The 20,024-nt window shown below is 41.3% G+C and overlaps 1 long non-coding RNA gene across 3 annotated transcripts; it reads left to right on the top strand.

The window, feature by feature from the left end:
• The first annotated feature begins 1,569 nt into the window (after positions 1-1,569).
• LOC145511636 (uncharacterized) lies at positions 1,570-18,435 on the top strand. 3 transcript variants are annotated; one of them, XR_014058017.1, is made up of 4 exons: positions 1,570-1,678; positions 10,748-10,878; positions 12,187-12,282; positions 17,887-18,435. It is a non-coding gene; the product is annotated as an uncharacterized LOC145511636 (long non-coding RNA). The 3 variants fall into 3 exon arrangements; XR_014058016.1 differs by lacking the exon at positions 17,887-18,435 and having other exon boundaries at positions 12,187-14,058; XR_014058015.1 differs by lacking the exons at positions 10,748-10,878; positions 12,187-12,282; positions 17,887-18,435 and adding an exon at positions 4,064-4,244.
• The last annotated feature ends 1,589 nt before the right edge of the window (positions 18,436-20,024 follow it).

Consider the following 20,024-nt stretch of genomic DNA (forward strand, 5'->3'; position numbering starts at 1 on the left):
AAGCCATGGAACAACTTTAGATAAGACAGCTGCAGGACAAGATTGGTGCTGTTAAAGATCCTCTGCTGGAAGGACAGTTGGAGAACGCCAGAGATAAAGAGACAAGTGAGAAGACTGCAATGGCTCAAGTGAGGATATATAGAAAGGCTGGAGAGAAACAGAGAGAGTTTAAGAAAAGTTTAGACATAACACTAGAGCAACCTGTTTATGGGGCAGGGGAGGAAGGCAGAAAGAAGAACCTAGCTTGGGTGCTGGGTGCCAAGCCAAGGGAGAGCTGATTTAGGGGGGAAAAGGATGAGTTCAGTTTAAGTCAGAAACTTACTGAATTTGAGGTGCTTGTGGGGCATCCGTGCAGAAAAGGGTGTACAGAGTTATCCCAAGATGCAAGGTGAGGTCAGGGCCAGGGAGATAGATTTGGGTTGGGACTCACCAGCTTGCAGGTGAATGAGACCGACCGGGAGAGCACATGGCCTCCACTTTTTAGAGTACGTAGGGCTCAGCACTGTTTTTCTGTAAAGGGCCAGGTAGTAACTATTTTAGGTTTTGTGGACTGTATGGTCACTATCATAACTATTTACTTCTGATATAGTGTGAAAGTAGCCACAGACAACACATAAGTGAGTGCAGGGGGATGTGTTGCGATAAAGCTATTTACAAAAACAGTTGGCCAGCCAGATTTGGCCCATGAACCATAGTTTGCTGACCCTTGTTCTAGAGAGACAAGAGCTGAGTGCAGAACACAAGGCCCAAAAGGACCACTTGAGAGAGAAGGGACTATATTTTCCAGGCCTCTTAGCATGTGAATGATAGAATCGCAATTCAAAGGGAAATTCAATAGCTCATAACTAAGATCTGGGAAGGGGGTGATGGAGTCAGACCCCTGGATCGAGAAACTTGATTTTTTGAGTATGGGTTTCATCCTCAAATCTGCTTCACATAACGGGGGCAGGGCCACAGCAGCTCCCGGTGTTCATCTTTAGAGCCTGGGTTCAGAGAGGTAAAAGGAATGCTGCAGATTGACTATTATTCCAAGTTCTTCATGCCCCTACACGCAGGGATATTCGTATGACACAACCCCTGCAATTCCTCTCACCAGAGGTGTCTTCCCAGTGATGGTGGGTGTGGCCATAGGACTTGCTTTGAGAGTGTGGACAGAGTCACAGTGTGACGGTTCTGGCCAAGGCTTGAAGAAACGTCACATGTTTCTGCTTGCTCTGTGCCCTGTCCTGAGAAGAGTGTGTCCCAAGTAGCCACTGGTCCAGAGAGAATAAAGAAATCTGTGAAACATACCCAAAGGCAACCTTTGCCACATCTGACTGTGGACTATTGACAAGAAAATAAACACTGGGTGTCACAGGCCACTGAGATTTTGAGAGTGTCTGTTACATAACAAAAGTGATTGATTGAAGGTATTCCCAACCAGCTTCATTAGCAAATTCTGGCGAAAAACTCTGATTGGCCTGATTTGGGACACGTGACCCATCTCTGAACCAATCAGTGAGGACAGAGAGATTTGGTATTATGATTGGCCCAGCTGGGTCATGTGCCCACTCTTTGGGGAAGTGGGGCACTTAGGGAGGTGAGGAGAAGGCGTACTGAGCAGAGGAAACCATGCCGATGAGAACCAGCATAGAGTGGTGCCATGGAAACTCGGCAGGAGAGAGTAACAAAAACAGGGGTATGTGAATAATTTCATCATCAGCAAAGAGAACACCAAGACAACAAACGAAATGTGTTTCTTGGTTTGGGCAATGTGCACGCATGCGTGCTTGGTTCCTCAGTCATGTCCAACTCTTCGTGACCTCATGTACTGTAGCCCTCCAGGCTCCTCTGTCCGTGGGATTCTCCAGTAAGAATACTGGAGTGGGTTGCCATTTCCTCCTCCAGGGGACTCTTCCTGACCCAGGGAGCAAACCCACATCTCCCGCGTCTCCTGCAGTGGCTAGTGGGGTCTTTAGTTTTGGCAATAACAACGGATAAAAGTCATTGGTGATCTTTGCTTGAGCAGTTTCAGTTGAGTATCGGATGACAGCCGGATTGTAGCTCACAATGATGTTTCAGTCAACTCTAATCCACTATAGGAGTGCTAGTTGTAACCAAAAAGGACCTTCAATAGGAGCAGATTAGGAGTCTGTTAAGGGAGAGCCAGGAGTTTCATTTAATTGTGCATCACTTGGAAGCCACAGAAGCCTTAGGACAGGGATCATCCACACTCTACAGATACGATTATCAAGGTGTGAGAGGTGGAACCAGGTAGAAGGGTGGAGCCCCCGACCTGGCATGACCCTCAGGGCCTGTGGGCAGAACCAGACGTGAAGACAGGATCCAAGCAACAGGAAATTTAAAACAGCAGAGCTTAGTGAGAGATCACAAAGAGGTGGGAGAGGCCAAGGGAGGGGAGAGCTGATAAGAGTCTCTGGTCCTAGGCCTGGAGAAACAGGAACACAGCCAGCCTCGTAACACAAGGATCCAACTGACGGAATGTTCATGCAGTGCCCACCCCTTTGGAGGAGTCTGACTTTTTCTTGACTTCTTTTAAGACCTCTTTCCCGGCCCCGCCTCATGCTCTGTCCTCCATATGCTCCCATCCCTCCTGCTTTCACTAGTGTTGGACTCTGTACAACTTTCCAAAGCTGTGTCCCATCGGGGCTGGTCCCCGGCATCTCTCCTTCTGCCTCATCGTAAATGGTACCATCTCAGGTCCCATTCCTTTGCTCTCTACTTTCATCTGGGGATGAATCCATGCCAAGATGTTAAAGTAACAGCTCTTCTTCTTTTGTGCTTATTTGCTTTCTAAATAGAATCCTGGTAATGCAATGTCTTCATCCAAAAGAGTATTTCTGTCAGGGGAGTAAGAATTGGGGCTGTTGGCGGTGGGGCAGGCAGAATTGTCCCTCAAATCTTACCACAAGAAGAGCTGACTTTAAAGTTCAAGTTTGAAAACAGGATAAGAACAGCATCCCAGCTCAGCAGTCAGCATCATTCCCTCTTCTTCCACTGACGGGATGAGGCCCTCCCACATGAGGGAGGGCAGTCTGCTCGTCTCAGTTTATTGAATCAAATGCTAATCTCACCCAGAGACACTCAAAGGAATGCTTGACCAAATGCCTGCTTATCCTGTGGCCCAGTCAAATTGACACATGAAGTTAGACACCATAGCAGGCTCCCCGAGAAAGGGAATAAGAGAGACAGTCCTGTTTGCTTTTAAAACTGATAAAGTGGCCTGCCAGCTGTGACGAATGAGGCAGGCAGAAGTTTCACAGACAGAAATTTGATTATTTCTACCATTTTCCTTTGGCCTGGAGTTTGATCTCTGTAGTAATCTGATTTGTAGGCCATTCTACCTGGATAGAATTTCTTTTCTATCTTTGTCCTCCCCTCCTTTTCCTCCAGCAACGTTATCATCATCATATTGTCCTTGTCATCAACATCCAAGATTTCTTGAGTGCCTACTGCTTACCGGGCTCTGTGCTAGGAAGAAATTTGGAATTCCCAGGGGAAACTAGATCTGTCCCTTGTTTTGAGTGGCTAAATGTCAGTTTAGGAGCCAGAACATGTACATAAAAAGTACATATCAAGTATGAACTGGATAACTAAGTGCAACATGCAGGAGGATATTTGTCTTAGACTGGAGGAGGGCATGGCAACCCACTCTAGTCTTCTTACTTGGAGAATCCCATGAACAGAGGAGCCTGGTGGGCTACAGTCCATGGGGTCACAAAGAGTCGGCCACCACTGAAGTGACTGAGCATGGGTAGGTTCACCTTAGGTTCCAGAAAAATGAGTGCTTAGCAGGCTGACCATGGTCTGGAATAGCTTCAAGGAGGTCATGATCTTTGGGCAGGGCCTGAGGGAAGAGTGTGACCAAAACAGGTGTTGGGAAGGAGGAAGACTGTGTCAGGAGTACAGAACACTGGATGCAAGTGGAGAGTGCAGGTGTGGGCGGGGACTGACAGAGGCTTGGTGGCACCTGTGCAGGGAACAGCTTTACTCCTGGGGCGCAGCCTCCAGGAACAGCTTTTGGCCCAGCTTGCTCATTAAAATCTTTTGACTGTGTGTGAAGTTTTCCAGGATCAGCACAGAGGGTCGTCTGCATCTCCTGGAGGCGTCTCCTCCCAAACACGCCTTCTGAAACCTGCCCAGCAGGTCAAGCATCAAGGCTGCTCCACGGAGTGATACACACACCCTCTGCAAAGCCCTTCTCCTGGATTTGCACATGATTAAAAGAAAGAAAAGCAATGAAAGCAAAAGCCTCGACTTGTTTTCCCAGGTGCAGTCGTGCTGGTTTTATACTGTTAGTCCGGTGTATCTGGCTCCACAGCACTGTCAGTTCTTAGTGAGTGCTTGAGGGATGGGATAGAAACTGTGTGAGCCAGGAGACAGTGCAAACTGTGCCTCCTGCGGCCAGTGAGGCAGCCCCTACACCGGCCCCGAATCTCCCCCAGGCCTTCCTCGGTCCTCAGGAGGCAGTGTGGTTTGCAGAGAGTCATGTTCTATGAGAAACCATACGAGCTCCAGTTCTGCTCTGCCAGGAATCAGCTGCATGACCTTGGGCAAGTCATTTGATTTCCCTCAGCCTCGTTTCTCATCTGTGAAATCAGAGGTTTGGACTAGATGATCATGCAGAATGTTTCCAACTCTGAAGGATGAGTCCAGGAGAATTTTATCTTCCTTGGATTTTAAGAAGCAGCTTTTTTTTTCCCTCCCCTGTCTACTTAGGGAAAGAGAGAGCCACTTGAGAAGGGACTAATCCCTCTCCCTGAGACGTCTTGGGATGTCTGACAGTCTCCAATCAAAGAGGGTTGGCTTTTACCTACCAGCCACACTTAATATCTTTTACGCGTATCTTAGAGAGATGGAATATTTAGATAAATATTTAGATAACTTTAAATAAAGGAGAACTAAGATTCAAGAATGCTATAATTGAGTAGCTCTGTGATCTTGGACAGGTTACTTCACTTTTCTGAAATTCAGTTTCCCTTTTTGTGGTGGCGCTAGTGGTAAAGAACCTGCCTGCCAATGTAGGAGATGTAAAAGACGCAGGTTCGATCCCTGGGTCAAAGAGATCCCCTGGAGGAGGGCATGGCAACTCACTCCAGTATTCTTTCCTGGAGAATTCCATGGACAGAGGGGCCTGGCAGATGACAGTCCATGGGGTCACAAAGAGTCAGACATGACTGAAGCGACTTAACACGCAATAGGAATAATAAGAACAATAAGAACCACACTCCTTAGGGTTATTGTGAGGGTTAAATATGTAAGCTAGGTCCTGAGGACAGTACCTGTACATCGTGAATCTCCACAGACTGAAGCCACAAGGGTGCCTGTCCGCCGTGTGTTTGTGAGGAGATGAAGTGTAACGTACAGTGGTACAGGCGGATCTAAGTTGCACTCTGGGCTTTGTCCCTTTTGTGTGGCCTCGGGCAAGTTATTTTCCTTCCCCAAGCCTCAGTTTCTGCCTCTTTATGGGAATAATAATAGTTCTTGCTTTGTAGGATTATTCATGAAGATTCAGGGAGACAAGGCATCGAAAGTGCTTAGCCCGCTTACAGAGTAAACATTCAACTAATTTAATCACAATAACAAATAAAAATAGTAATAATAAATGTTGTGATTCCCTCCTCCACTGGCTCTCCTCCAGGGATGGCAGTAGGGGAAGGAAAATCTCCTGACTGGTGAGAGGGCCGAATCATGTGGCCGGATAGTACGTTTCATGAGCATAGTGCCATGTCCATCTGGTTTATCCTGAAGCTCCAATACCTAGCACAGTGTGCTCGCATGTAGCGGTCACTGGAAAGAAAGCCTTTACTTATGATGGAACCAACACAAACATGCTCATACATCTCCTACTTTTACAAGACATGGCTTAGCTGCCAAGCTTTCAGGTCTATTCTATCCGCTGCCTTAACAGCTTCACCCAGGAGGATATTCAGAGATGTCTAGAGCTCCTCTTAGATCTAGACCAGCACTGTCCCAAAGAACTATAAGGCAAGACACACATGGGAATTTTAAAAATCTTAGTAGCCATGTGAAAAAAGTAAAAAGGAAACAGGTGAAATTATTTTTAATAACATTTTATTTAGCCCACTATATACAACAATATTGAGGGCAGAGGGAGAAGAGGGCATCAGAGGATGAGATGGCTGCACGGCATCACTGATGCAATGGACATGAACTTGGGCAAACTTCAGGAGATGGTGAGAGACAGAGAGGCCTGGCATGCTGCACTCCATGGGGTTACAAAGAGTCAGACAAGACTGGGTGACTGAACATCAACAACCACATACAAAATATTATCATTTCAACACAGAGTCAACATGGAAATGTTAAATATTTAATTTCTTCGTACCATGCTTGAAATCTGGTTTGGATTTTACACTTGCACCTCTCAGTTCGGACAGCACAGTTCAAGGCAGAAAAGCCACATATGTCTAATGAATGGCTGCTGTATTGGAAGGCGTAGCTCCAGGTTAAGCTTGATGAAGCCTAGCCTTCCACCCTCCATTCCATTCCTCAGTTCTACATCCTGTTTGAGAACCCAGGTCTTTCCCAGGTGGCTGTCCTGAGAAAGGCTTTGGGCTTCTTTGAAGACATGCCCACCACCCACATGGGCATGCTTTAGTCTTACATTTCTTACTAGAAAAATCACAGCACGACACCATAACTGTAATATCCATTCCACAAGATACCTGTATACCATGAGAATAAAATTTTCAAGGCCCTTCAAGCTTGTTATTTGAAGTATCAACTATCATCAAATATCAATTACCATCCTCTTTTTCAGACATGCTTTTTGGAGAGCTTGATTTACTGTGATCTTGGCTTACATTCAACCTTCTCTGATAATTCATTTGTTCATTCAATTTATGGAGTGCCTACCATGTGTAATGGAGTTAGGATGTTACCATATGCAGGAAGGATTCAAGACCCGCCCTTGGGAGGGCCTTCAACTCGAGTTGGATGAGCATATCAAGAAACAGGATTTTATAACACAGAGTAGTGGGGGAAATACTCAGTACTCTGAAAGTTTGTAGGAGAGCAGCTAACCTAACAGAGGAGTGTGTGTGTGTGTGTGTGTGTGTGTGTGTGTGCATGCACGTGAAAGGGGCCAGTCAGGGAAGCAATATCTAAAGTAAGACCCAAAGTATAGAGAAAGGGAACCCTCCTATACTGTTGGTGGGAACGTAAATTGATGCAACCTCTATGGAAAACAGTATGGAATTTCCTTAAGAAACTAAAAGCAGAATTACCAAATGATCCAGCAATCCCACTCCTGGGTATATATCTAGAAAAGAGAAAGACCTGAAGGTTGAGTTGAAGTTGGGGTGTAAATTATTGGGACGTGTGGGGCTGGGGAAAGGAGGAGAGCCTTCCAGATAGGTGAAGAATGAGTAGGCACATGTCCCAGAGGGTCAAGGACAACATAGGGGGTCTGCAAATCACTCCATCCAGCTTGAGTCCAGGAAAAGTACATCTTTTGCTTGGGTAGATATAGGGAAGGCATAGTCAATAGTTTCGACTTTATTTACACTCTACAGTAAAGATACTGGAAACTTCAACTTTGGTTCTGATTTCTCCACCTACCTTCTTAATCTGTATTTTCTAGCTGTTTACAGGCTATCTCCCTGTTCCACTTAAGATCAGCATTCTCAGAATCACTTATCACCCTCACTCCTCTACTAAATATTCCAAACTGGTTCTCTGTCCTAATTTCTCTATTCTTCATAATGAGATCAGCATAATTCTAGTCTCCTACCCAGCTAAGACATCTTTCATCCCTTCTATATCTTCACCCCTGGTACCTAAGCTGTCACTGACTCTCGCTAATTTTTTGATTGAATAGCTGAAAGCTTTTGGTTCAAGCACTTTCTGGCTTCCTTGAATTCATCACTCATCTTTCTATAATAGCTTTCAATTTTCACCAAGGCTATCTGAACTCCAAGTGGTATAACTTGTACTCCTTTGAGATATCATTCTGGAACAAAGCAGCAGTTTTAAAGATCACATCAGATTATAAAGTAGGAAAATAATTTCTGCAGTCCAGAAAAGCCTCAAGTAATTTTTACTGGAAAAAAGACAGTTCTTAATGTTTTATTTAGTTTTTATTCTACCATCATCTTTAAAAAAAATTCATCAACCTTCCTCTTGAAATCTGAAGCTTTTATTACCTGCACAGAGGATTCAGAAGTTCAGATTTTTACTTGTCTAATTGTGTCCCTCCCTCTCTATTCAAGGTCTTTCCTGGATGCATTACCTGAATGCTCACTCACACTAAAAAAATGTTCAACACTGTTTAAACTTGCCCTGATTACCAAGTATCTTACTTCATACTGGCTCAGCAATTCATTATAACCACACCCTGAGAACTGGACACAGAAAATTTAAAACACAAGAACCAGATTGCATTTTGTGTCTCAGGAATAGATGCGAAGAGAAATGATAATTTCCCCCAGTTGTATTTTGTCATATTTTAAACAAAATGTCCACTGGTTGGAAATTCCATTTCAATCAGTTAAGTACTAGGTGAGGTTTAAGTAGTGTGCTCAGCATGAAACTACTTGTTAGAGGTATGGTCATCATGTTTGCTACATCTAAAATCAGGACACATGGTGTGACAATGGGACAGAGGGTTTGAAATCAATGTTACCGTGGAAAATGTGGGTTATGTGACTGCCATAGTTACAAGAAAAGGAAGAGAAATATCATCCCTCAAGTTTACAGTATTATTGGAAATACAAGTCTAACACATTCATTTATTCCACCACTAAATAGTGAACATTTAGTATAGGAGGTATTTTCTTAGCCAGTGAGATTACAAACATGAAAAATATAGTCATTTTAAATGCATTTTTAAAAAGGTAGGCCCATATGAGGCTAATTTCATGTGCCAACTTAGCTAGGCTATGGTGCCAAGTTGTTTGGTCAAACACCATTCTAAATGTTGCTGTTTTCAGTTTCAGTTCAGTTGCTCAGTCATGTCCAACTCTTTGCAACCCCATGGACTACAGCACACTAGGCTTGCCTGTCCAACACCAACTCCCAGAGCTTGCTCAAACTCATGTCCATTGAGTCAGAGATGCCATTCAACCATCTCATCCTCTGTTGTCCTCTTCTCCTGCCTTCAATCTTTTCCAGCATCAGGGCCTTTTTTAATGAGTCACTTCTTCTCATCAGGTGGCCAAAGTATTGGTGCTTCAGCATCAGTCCTTAATTTTTCAGATGTGATTAACATTTAAATAAGTACACTTGAGTAAGGCAGATTATACTGCATAACATGAATGGGCCTCCTTCAATAATTTGAAGGCCTTAAAAGCAGAGACTGAGATTCCCCTCAAGGAGAGAGAATTCAGCCTTCAAACTTAAGGCTACAAAATCGACTCCTAGGGGAATTTCCCGCCTACCAGCCTACCCTGCAGGGTTTGGATTTACCATTGCCCACAGTCATGTGAGCCAACTCCTTAAAAATAAATCTCCTTCTCTTCTCTCTGAAGAATTCTAATACAACCCTCATAAGAATTATTTATTTCCCACTCCTGAGGTGTATATTTAAGCATACTTGTATAACCTTTTATTTTTTTCCACAAACAGTAACATTCCCCTTCACAATATGTCTTCTAGCAATGTTTTTAAACATATGGCATTCACTTTCAAGGCCCAGCTTGCTGCTGAAGAGAAAATTTAGAAGCTGATATGTAATGAACTGATGGAACAAAGTTGCCTAATTTTAAGTGGAATGGAAAAGAGGGACTGCAGAGAACTTGAGGAAACCTGACAGCGTTCAAGTCAGAGAGGCCGTACAAAAAAAAGCACAAAGAAGGCAACTTCCTGATGATGGAATGTGGAGGCAAGAAACTGCGTGAAAGATAGGGCCTGTGTCTATGAGGACATACAGTAGAAAAAGACAGTGTGGGGGAAAAAAAAAAGAGGACAGTAGAGTGAAGCTGGTCAAAGCAATTTGGATAACAATCAAAACTGCTTGCTGGTAAAAAATAAGCAAAAAATGTCATTTAAGATATAGAACTATGAGTTCAAGGCTGGATTAGTGTTTGGGGGTTTTGAAGTTTCTATGAGCCTTTCCAGCAGAAAATGATACAGGTTGCTGCTGCTGCTGCTGCTGCCGCTAAGTCGCTTCAGTCGTGTCCGACTCTGTGCGACCCCATAGACGGCAGCCCACCAGCCTCTGCTGTCCCTGGAATTCTCCAGGCAAGAATACTGGAGTGGGTTGCCATTTCCTTCTCCAGTGCATGAAAATGAAAAGTGAAAGTGAAGTCGCTCAGTCGTGTCTGACTCTTCGTGACCCCATGGGCGGTAGCCTACCAGGCTCCTCCGTCCATGGGGTTTCCCAGGCAAGAGTACTGGAGTGGGGTGCCATTGCCTTCTCCTGATACAGGTTGAGCTGTCCTAAAAGGAAATGTGGGCGCCTCATAGCAAGAGAATTTTGGAAGAAATAAGTGATAGCTGACTTCCACATCTGGTTTGAGCACATAGCGAGCCCACTTCTCTGAACTGGAGATAGAACCCACTTGGAAGAGGGAAATCTTAGAAATAATTAGACTTAATTAGGTTGTCAGTTCAGATATCATTATGTCTTGCTGCTCAGGGATGTTTTGCAAATTTAATTAGTTAATGTTTGTAAAATAAGCTACAAGTGCCGTGTGTCATTGACATAGAATTTGATTTTCAGTATGATGAATCTTCAGTGTGATGTAATTAACTCATACTGATTTCATATGAACTTTCATTGCAGGGTAATTATCTGTTCTGGAGTGTTCTGGGGGCATGGGCACTTGGGCTCTCATACTGGCATTTCATCAGGCAGAGCTCTGACTCTGGGGCACGGTGGCAGGCATTTTGGCTGGAATGTGATACACAGATCAGGTGAGACGAGACATTTAAACTGTCAGATGAGAACTGTGACTTCTACTGATGCATAAACGTGATGTTTGTAATGATACCCAGTTGGACAGTATAGTAAATAAAAACAAACGCTTTATTATCAAGATTTGCATGAGAGAAAACACTAAGGATCTTAGTTGGGGCCCTATGATCTCTTTGCCTATTATATGACATGTATATTAAATACTCAACTAGGAAATTAATTTTTTAAATCCGAAAATGACTTCAAGTGTTACTCCATCCATATCTGTTAGTAAGCTCTTCTTGTGTGTGTGTGAAAGTTGCTCAGTTGTGTCTGACTCTTTGTGACCCCATGGACTAGAGCCTGCCAGGCTCCTCTGTCTATGGAATTCTCCAGGCCAGAATACTGGAGTGGGTAGCCATTCCCTTCTCCGGGGAATCTTTCTAACCCAGGGGTTGAACCCAGGTCTCCCTCATTACAGGTGGATTCTTTACCGTCTGAGCCACCAGGGAAGTCAAGAATACTGGAGTGGGTAGCTCATCCCTTCTCCAGCAGATCTTCCTGACCCAGGAATCGAACCAGGGTCTCCTGCATTGCAGGTGGATTCTTTACCAGCTGAGCTACCAGGGAAGCCCAAGCTCTTCTTAAGCAGTACAATTTATTACTGACTCAGAAACTCAAAAGTGTATTCACAATTTTGGACTTGAGAGAGGAGTCAAATAAGGTCTAGGATAGGGTTTTTCAAACATTTTAGTCTCAGCGTTCTTTATAGTCTTAAAAATTGTTAGAGATCCTAAAAAGCTTTTGTTTATGTGTATTATATCTATCAATGTTTATTAGAAATTAAAACTAAGAAAAAGTTTTTTGTTTAATTTACACATTCATTGAAAATAATCCCATTGTATAATAACATAAATAAGAGACTTTTAAAGAGAAAAGGTGAGAAGAGTGACATTGTTTTACATTTTTATAAATCTTTTAAATGTTTAGCTTAATAGAAGACAGCTGAAGCTCCATATCTGGTTCTGCATCCAATCTGGTGTGATATATCAGTTGCAATAGATGAAAAAAGTTTGGCCTCACCCAAATACGTAACTGGAAAGGGAGGAGTATTTTAACAGACTTCCTAGATGATTGTGGATATTGCTTTTTGACTTGATACTATAACACAACAACTGATAGTCTTTAAAGGCTGATTTCTTCGAAGTTGATGGATTCTGCAACTATATCAATGACTTTTTAAAAATATTTTTTTTATGTGGACCATTTAAAAAGTCTTTATTTAATATATTACAGTATTATTTCTGCTTTGTGTTTTGGTTTTTCAGCCATGAGGCATGTGAGATCTTAGCTCCCACGCCAGTGATTGAACCCATACCCCTTGCATTGGAAGGTGAACTCTTAACCACTGGACCACCAGGGAAGTTCCTATATTCCATTACTTTAAAATCCATTGGTTTGTCTTGTACTTGTATCATGCATTGGTCATTTGGAAAATATTGATTCACTGAGTTGTGTAAATCTTCCAAATGTTGACACATTTAATTATACACTATCAAACAATCACTTTGGTCAATATCACCACCAATTTCATCTTAAAATTCTTTAAATATTGGTATACTGCCAAGTTTTCTAAAATTTTCATTTTTGCTATAAAGTTGGAATTTTATTATTGGCAATAAATACTTTCAGTTGTTTTCCTTGAAGTGATAGTCTCACTTTGTTCATTTTAGAAAAAAATGTCTGCCAAATACCCACATCTGAATAAGCATAGTTTGTTTTCAAGTAAAAATGATATTCCATTAAAAAAGCAGCCAGCTTAGCTCACACCCATTGTAATGGATACACACGGAGGTCTTGTTGGAACATCCCATTTTTCACACAGAATATTAAAATGATATGTGCTCAAGGGTTGACATTTAATAAAGTGAATACTTTTTACTGCCTTATCAAGGTCATCGTTAAGTGAAATTTGTACTTTAAGATAAATCCAGGACTACACGGCAGTGCCATATATACTAGTTATTATAGTTTGGTACTATTGCCTCAACTGGTGCTAAGACCCAGGTATTGTATTCATTTTACCTTTGCTCCACCAGTGCAAATATAAGCACAGTGAAAATACAAATAACGATGAACTTGTAGATCTATTCAGAGACCTCCGGAGTCTGTGGACAGCACTTTGAGAATCACTGTTACAAGAAATGCACTAAAAGGAGAACAGGAGAGTCAGGGTATTTTTTTAAAAGCAGCTACTTCAGGAGTACATAGGATGATGTAGGGCAGTATAGTGAAAAGTGAAGTCGCTCAGTCGTGTCCGACTCTTTGCGACCCCATGGGCTGTAGCCCACCAGGCTCCTCCATCCATGGAATTTTCTAGGCAAGAGTACTGGAGTGGGTTGCCATTTCCTTCTCCAGGGGATCTTCCCGACCTGGGGATCGAACCCAGGTCTCCCTCACTGCGGTCAGACACTTTACCATTTGAGCCACCAGGGAATCCCCATAGGGCAGTATAATCTGATGGAATTTCTTGTTGCTACTGTTTGCTTTTTAAGCAGCAGGAAGCATAATATACTGCCCTAAATCAGTTTTTTCAACTTTTGGGACTACAATACACAAAAGAAATATTTTCTACATTGTAACAGTGGGTACATACATACATATTTACTGAAATAAAACTTTCATGAGATATCCTTACAATTTGTGATGAACTTTAAAATATTTTTATTTTCTTCTATTTCACATTTTTAAAAAAATGTTAGTTATGACCCACTAAATTGATTTTAGCAACTCACTAATGGGAAATTACTGTTAGAAAAAAATCTGCCTTAAATAAAGATGCTTTCATTTTGTAATATTTAAACATGGAAAAACAGACTGGTTCCAAATTGGGAAAGGAGTATGTCAAGGCTGTATATTGTCACCCTGCTTATTTAACTTATATGCAGAGTACATCATGAGAAATGCCGGGCTGGATGAAGCACAAGCTGGAATCAAGCTTCCTGGGAGAAATATCAATAACCTCAGATATGCAGATGACCCCACCCTTATGGCAGAAACTGAAGAGGAACTAAAGAGCCTCTTGATGATGGTGAATGAGAAGAGTGAAAAAACTAGCTTAAAACTCAACGTTCAAAAAATGAAGATCACGGCATCTAGTCCTATCACCTCATGGCAAATAGATGGGGGAACAATGGAAACAGTGAGAGACTTTGTTTTCTTGGGCTCCAAAATCACTGCAGATGGTGACTGCAGCCATGAAATTAAGAGACACTTGCTCCTTGGAAGAAAAGCTATGACCAACCTAGACAGCATATTAAAAAGCAGAGACATTACTTTGCCAACAAAGGTCCATCTAGTCAAAGCCATGGTTTTTCCAGTAGTCATGTATGGATGTGAGAGTTGGACCATAAAGAAAGCTGAGTGCCGTAGAACTGATGCTTTTGAACTGTGGTGTTGGAGAAGACAGCAAAGAGATCAAACCAGTCCATCCTAAGGGAAATCAATCTGGAGCATTCATTGGAAGGACTGATGCTAAAGCTGAAACTCCAATACTTTGGCCACCTAATGCTAAGAACTGACTCATTAGAAAAGGCCCTGATACTGGGAAAGATTGAAGGCAGCAGAAGGGGATGACAGGGGATGACAGAGGATGAGATGGTTGGATGGTATCACTGACTCAATGGATATGAGTTTGAGCAAGCTCTGGGAGTTGGTTTTGGACAGGGAAGCCTGGCGTGCTGCAGTCCATGGGGTCACAAAGAGTTGGATATGGGTTGATTGACTTTGGTTGGAGACTAAATGTATCTAGGAGTTTTTAATGGCTGCTTATTCTGCTATTTCTTGGGTTAGTTTAAATGATTTTAATGTGTAATCAAATGAGAAATGATTTAAGGATGCAACATGTATATTATTACATTAAATATTTGATTGATTTAGTCTTGTCTGCTAAAGTCTAGATGTTTACCTGGAGTTGATGAAACCTAACACTTTCCCTCCAGCATTCGTGGATAAATATACACACTGTGCTGTGTTTAGTCACTCAGTTGTGTCTGACTCTTTGGGACTCCGTGGACTGTAGCCCACTAGGATCCTCTGTCCATGAGATTCTCCAGGCAAGAATATTGGAACGGGTGGCCATGCCCTCCTCCAGGGGATCTTCCCAGGAATTGAACCCAGGACTCCCACATTGCAGGCAGATTCTTTACAGTCTGAGCCACACGGGAAGCCCAAATATATACACTACAACCTTATAAAAGATATTGTGTTAAGATTGGTACAGTAGTAACTATTACTCTCATAAAAAGAACACTTTAGTACATTCTTAGGATTTAGGTTTATATCCCAAGATTTAATACTGCTCTGACTTACTATTCCAGTTTTTTGAAAGCATTATTTTGATGGGTGCAACTAATTGTAAAAAACCAAGATGAAGTGGCTATCAGTTGGGGATTTTATGTTTTAACAGAATTATTTCTTGCTAGTGATAAGACTATAGATGGTAAGCAAGTAGAATGTATCAGAGATAAAGAAGTAGCTTATTTGATCTTTTCAGTATTTGGCTCTTTCCTGCTTCTCCTCCTTGGCTTTCAAGATATCCTTTCAGAATCTCTCTCTCTTCCTACATTTTTCAATATTTTAAAAATATTGACTTATTGTTGTATTCTGCTTCAATCTTTAAAGTCAGTTTTTTTAAAAAAATTTAATCAGAATATAATTGATTTACAAAGTTGTGTTAGTTTCAGGTGTACAGCAAAGTGGATCAGTTATATGTATATTCACTCTTTTATAGATTCTTTTCTGATATGGCCATTGCAGAGTATTGAGTAGAGTTGTCTGTGCTAAACAGTAAGTCCTTATTCATTATCTGTTTTACATATGGTAGTGTGTATGTGTCAGTTTCAATATTCCAATATATCCCTAACTCCCCTTATCCCCTGGTAACTATAGGTTTGTTTTCTATATCTGTAACTCTATTTGTTTTGTGAATAAGTTCATTTGTACCCTTTTTTTAAGATTCCAGTGTAAGCAATATCATATGATATTTGTCTTTCTCGGTCTGACTTCACCAAGTGTGACAGTGTCTAGGTCCATCCCTGTTGCTGCAAATGGGCGTTATTTCATCCTTTTTCTATGGATGATATCCCATTGTATATATGTACACATTTTTTTTATCCATTCATTGATGGACATTTCGGTTGCTTCCATGTCCTGGCTATTGTAAATAGTGCTGCAATGAACAGTGGGATACATGAGTCTTTTTGAAGTACGGTTTTCTCCGGATGTATGCCCAGGAGTGGGATTACAAGATCATATGGTAGTTCTATTTTTAGTTTTTTAAAGGAAACTCCATATTGTTCTCTATAGTGGCTGCATCAGTTTACATTCCAGCCAACAGTGTAGGAGGGTTTTCTTTTCTCCACACGCTCTCTAGCACTCATTGTCTGTAGATTTTTTGATGATGGCAATTCTGACTGGCATGAAGTGATATCTCATTGCATTTTAATTTGCATTTCTCTAGTAATTAGTGATATTGAGCATCTTTTCATGTGCTTTTTAGCCAACCGTGTCTTCTTTGGAGAAATGTCTATTTAGATATTCTGTCCACTTTTTTTTTTGAGTTGTTTGTTTTTCTGATATTGAGCTGCATGAGCTGTTTGTATATTCTGGAGATTAATCCCTTGTCAGTTGCTTCAGTTGCAAATATTTTCTCCGATTCTGAGGGTTGTCTTTTCATTTTGCTTATGATTTCCTTTGCTGTGCAAAAGCTTTTAAGTTTAATTAGGTCATTTTCTCTCTGTTCAAGGCCAAGGTACTTACTTAGACTTGCCTCCTCTGCTTTGGCATCACTTTGATGATGGATAGGAACGCCTGGGCGGGGATATGGGAAGTGAGAGTTAGCTATCTATTGCAGTTGTTCAGAAGAGAGGTGAGGAGGCCCTGAATCCGGGAGGTGCCTCTGCAAATGGAAAAGCAGGAAGAGGCCCAGAAGATTTGTCTGGTCATTGCAGAGTGGGGATGTAGGAGAAAGAAAAGATTAGTTTGAGATTCTCAACTAGAGGAACCTGATAAGGTAGGAGGAGGAGCTGAAACCAGGAAAATAATTAGGTCATTTTAAAAAACATATTACAGATGTTAAACAGGCATCAGAAAATACAATAGTGGAACTAGAGAGAGTGCAGGCCTAGGGCCTTCAGCTAAATTATCTACACAGGAGCAGTTGTTGCGCTCATGGGTATAAATGAAATCAATGATGTAGAAAACACAATAGAAGAAGATGACTGAAGATAAACTTTGGGGAATTTTGAAACTGGAAAGAGCAATGAGAGATGAGGAGCCCCTGCAGGAGACATTCAAGGAGCAGAGAACCAGTTAGAAGAATGGAACTTGGACAGCACATGAAAGCTAAGTTATAGTCCTTTGGGGGAAAGGACAGCTTCTTTCTTTTTTTCTGAGCAAAAAAATAACACAGAAATGTTCAAGGAGATACATGAAGTGGAGAGAAAGATCCTAGAATCTGGAGCCAGCAGCCATGGGTTTTCATTTCCGCATAAGAGCTTACTAGTAATGTGACTTTGGGTAAGCCACAGAACACAGATATGAAGCCTTTGGAGAACAGCTGCAGGAAAATCTGTGTGCAATATATTGTCAGAAATATGTCATATCAGAGGGAGGAGAGCTTTCTGGTAGGAGGAAGGCAGAGAACATCACTGAATATATAGAACTTGAGTGAAGTGTCAGAAGATGAATAGGATTTTGGCAGATACAATAATGAAGGGAGAATATGTGACTTAGAAAAATGAGGGTTTGTCATCTGTAGAAGAGAGAGTTGAAGACAAAAATTTTCCTAAAAGAGAATCTTTGTGCTTTCCTTTTCCTTGTTTTGGGACCTATATGGCTTGTTTATTTGAAATGTTGATGTGCCATAGTATATACAGAAGAAAAAGCAAAGTACGAAGTTATAGGAAAAGCCTTCTTTTAGGATGAATGGATTAATCTATGTTTTATTTTATTCACTTTCATTTTAGAAATGTACCATGAAAAAGTTTCCATCAGATGCTTCTTATGTTGCTGTTATGGAGACGGGAATGGCAACCTACTCCTGTATTCCTTCCTGGAGGATCCCATGGGCAGAGGAACCTGGCAGGCTATAGTCCATGGGGTCCCAAAGAGTCAGACATAACTGAAGTGACTTAGCACCATGTTTTTGTTAAGGAGATTAGCAGTACTTTATGTAGAAAGTTCAGCAACCACTTAAAGATCCGTTCACTTTTCTAGTTGGAGGTACAAATAAGCAACTTATTTAACTTCGAGATCAAAAGTGAAAGTCACACTGTGGAGGTCTGGGAGATGCATATTAGATGTGATAGGAAAGTGCATCTTCTTGGATCACAATAATAGAGAAAAAGAGGAGTTGATTGCAAACTGAAGAGAGACACAGAGGGAATACAATCCAGAGGAATAAGTTGTTTAAGAGTATTGTGACTTTAAGATAAAATATCAGTTTGGTAGTAAACCAACATTCTTGGGCCATGATGCTGGTTCTTTGGGGGAAAATTAAATCAAGCAAACATAAAGGCATTTTATTCCACTATCTTTGGGGAAAATGCAGTTACACATTTGACCTCTCAGAATCCATTCCAGAATCCGATGGGCTTTGTGGACCACGCACTGGATCAGCAGTAGGGCGTGTGACAGGCACCCTGTCTGCGGCTAAGAATTGTTCATTAGGCATTACCGGAGGCTTCAGAAATGATCTCAGTGTGGTTCACCTTGCTTTGAATGAAACCAGTGAGATCACTAGCACTCACTTTAGTTGAGGACAAGATGAGGATTAGCAGCTTTTCAAAATGAAAACCAGAGAGTACTAAATGTGTCATCATTGGGAGGGGGTGCTCTGGGTTTAAGAGGATTTGGACTCATACAGAGATCATTACTATGTTATTAAGCAGTTATAGGTTAGTTTATATTTGCCAAACGCAAATTTAAAAATCATTTCTTAATTATACAGGCATTAAAGTCTTGCATCATTAACCACATATTTAAAACAGCTTTGCATCACTTATGAAAACAATTTAAAATATCAGATTATTGAATTTCCTCTGTTCTAATGGCCCATTGCCTCACAGCCAGCCTTAACCTGTTTATTGTCTTATAATTAAATGCATTTTTTAAAAAAGTGTTATTCTGTCATTTATCAAAAATTGAAGTGCAGGGAAATGAAGCAATTTGTGTGTATGTATTCATCCATCCAGTGTTCAAATTCAAGAATCAAACTCAGATTATTTTTTAACCTGGTCTATATTTGTACAGTATGCCAGGCAGGCAGCATACTGTTAAGGGAAAAGAAGGAAAATAATAAAAAATTTCAAAAAATGATTAGCTTTGAGTTAAATAACAAAGGAGCACCAAATGGAAACTCATCCACTAGCCAAGAAGGGCTATAGTTCACTCCACCATCCATCACCACCAGCTGGCAGATGGGCTCAAGAGTAATGCACTCCTGCGGAGATGCCAAGTTCTCTGCTTATGCAGCAATCTTTGTCCTTGCCATCCAGGGTGGGAGGACAGGGAGTGGCTGGAGCCTACAGTTCCACGTAGCAGTACATCCCACTTGAAGGAAACTCTTGGGGTTAGCCAACAAAAATGGAATTCAAATTTGGAACCAGATCTCACCTGATACATTTTAATTGATTGCCATGTGATTGGCCATCTGTTTATAATTTGTCCTTTCTTTGTATGAGAAATGCTTTTGTACAGGGTGGGACCAATGTGCCTCTCAATTTCTATATGGAAAAAAAATATTTTCTATCTTTTCATTGCTTTGCTGAGTAGCTTTCAACAAGCTTTTGGAAAAAGTCTGGATCCAGATTTATAAAGTATCAACTGATGCTATGCTAAAACAATAGGATATTTTATGGGTTGTAAAGCTCTTATTATTAAGTAATTTTTGGTTGCGGTAATTTTAATAATAAGAGTAGTAAACTATTCTACAGGGTGGAAGGTTGATGAACCTTTTAAAATCAGTTGAGATTGTTTAAATTCAGTTTATGCCTTAAGAACTAAACCTTAAGTATCATTTGGCTCTTGCTATAGTTCTATAATTTATTTAAATGTCACCATTTCGATGAGGTATAGACATCGATGCTAGCTGGAATTATGGAGC

The sequence above is a fragment of the Giraffa tippelskirchi genome, chromosome 6, assembly GCF_054371585.1.
Source record: "Giraffa tippelskirchi isolate mGirTip1 chromosome 6, T2T-mGirTip1v1.2.pri, whole genome shotgun sequence".
NCBI classification, from domain to species: domain Eukaryota; kingdom Metazoa; phylum Chordata; class Mammalia; order Artiodactyla; family Giraffidae; genus Giraffa; species Giraffa tippelskirchi.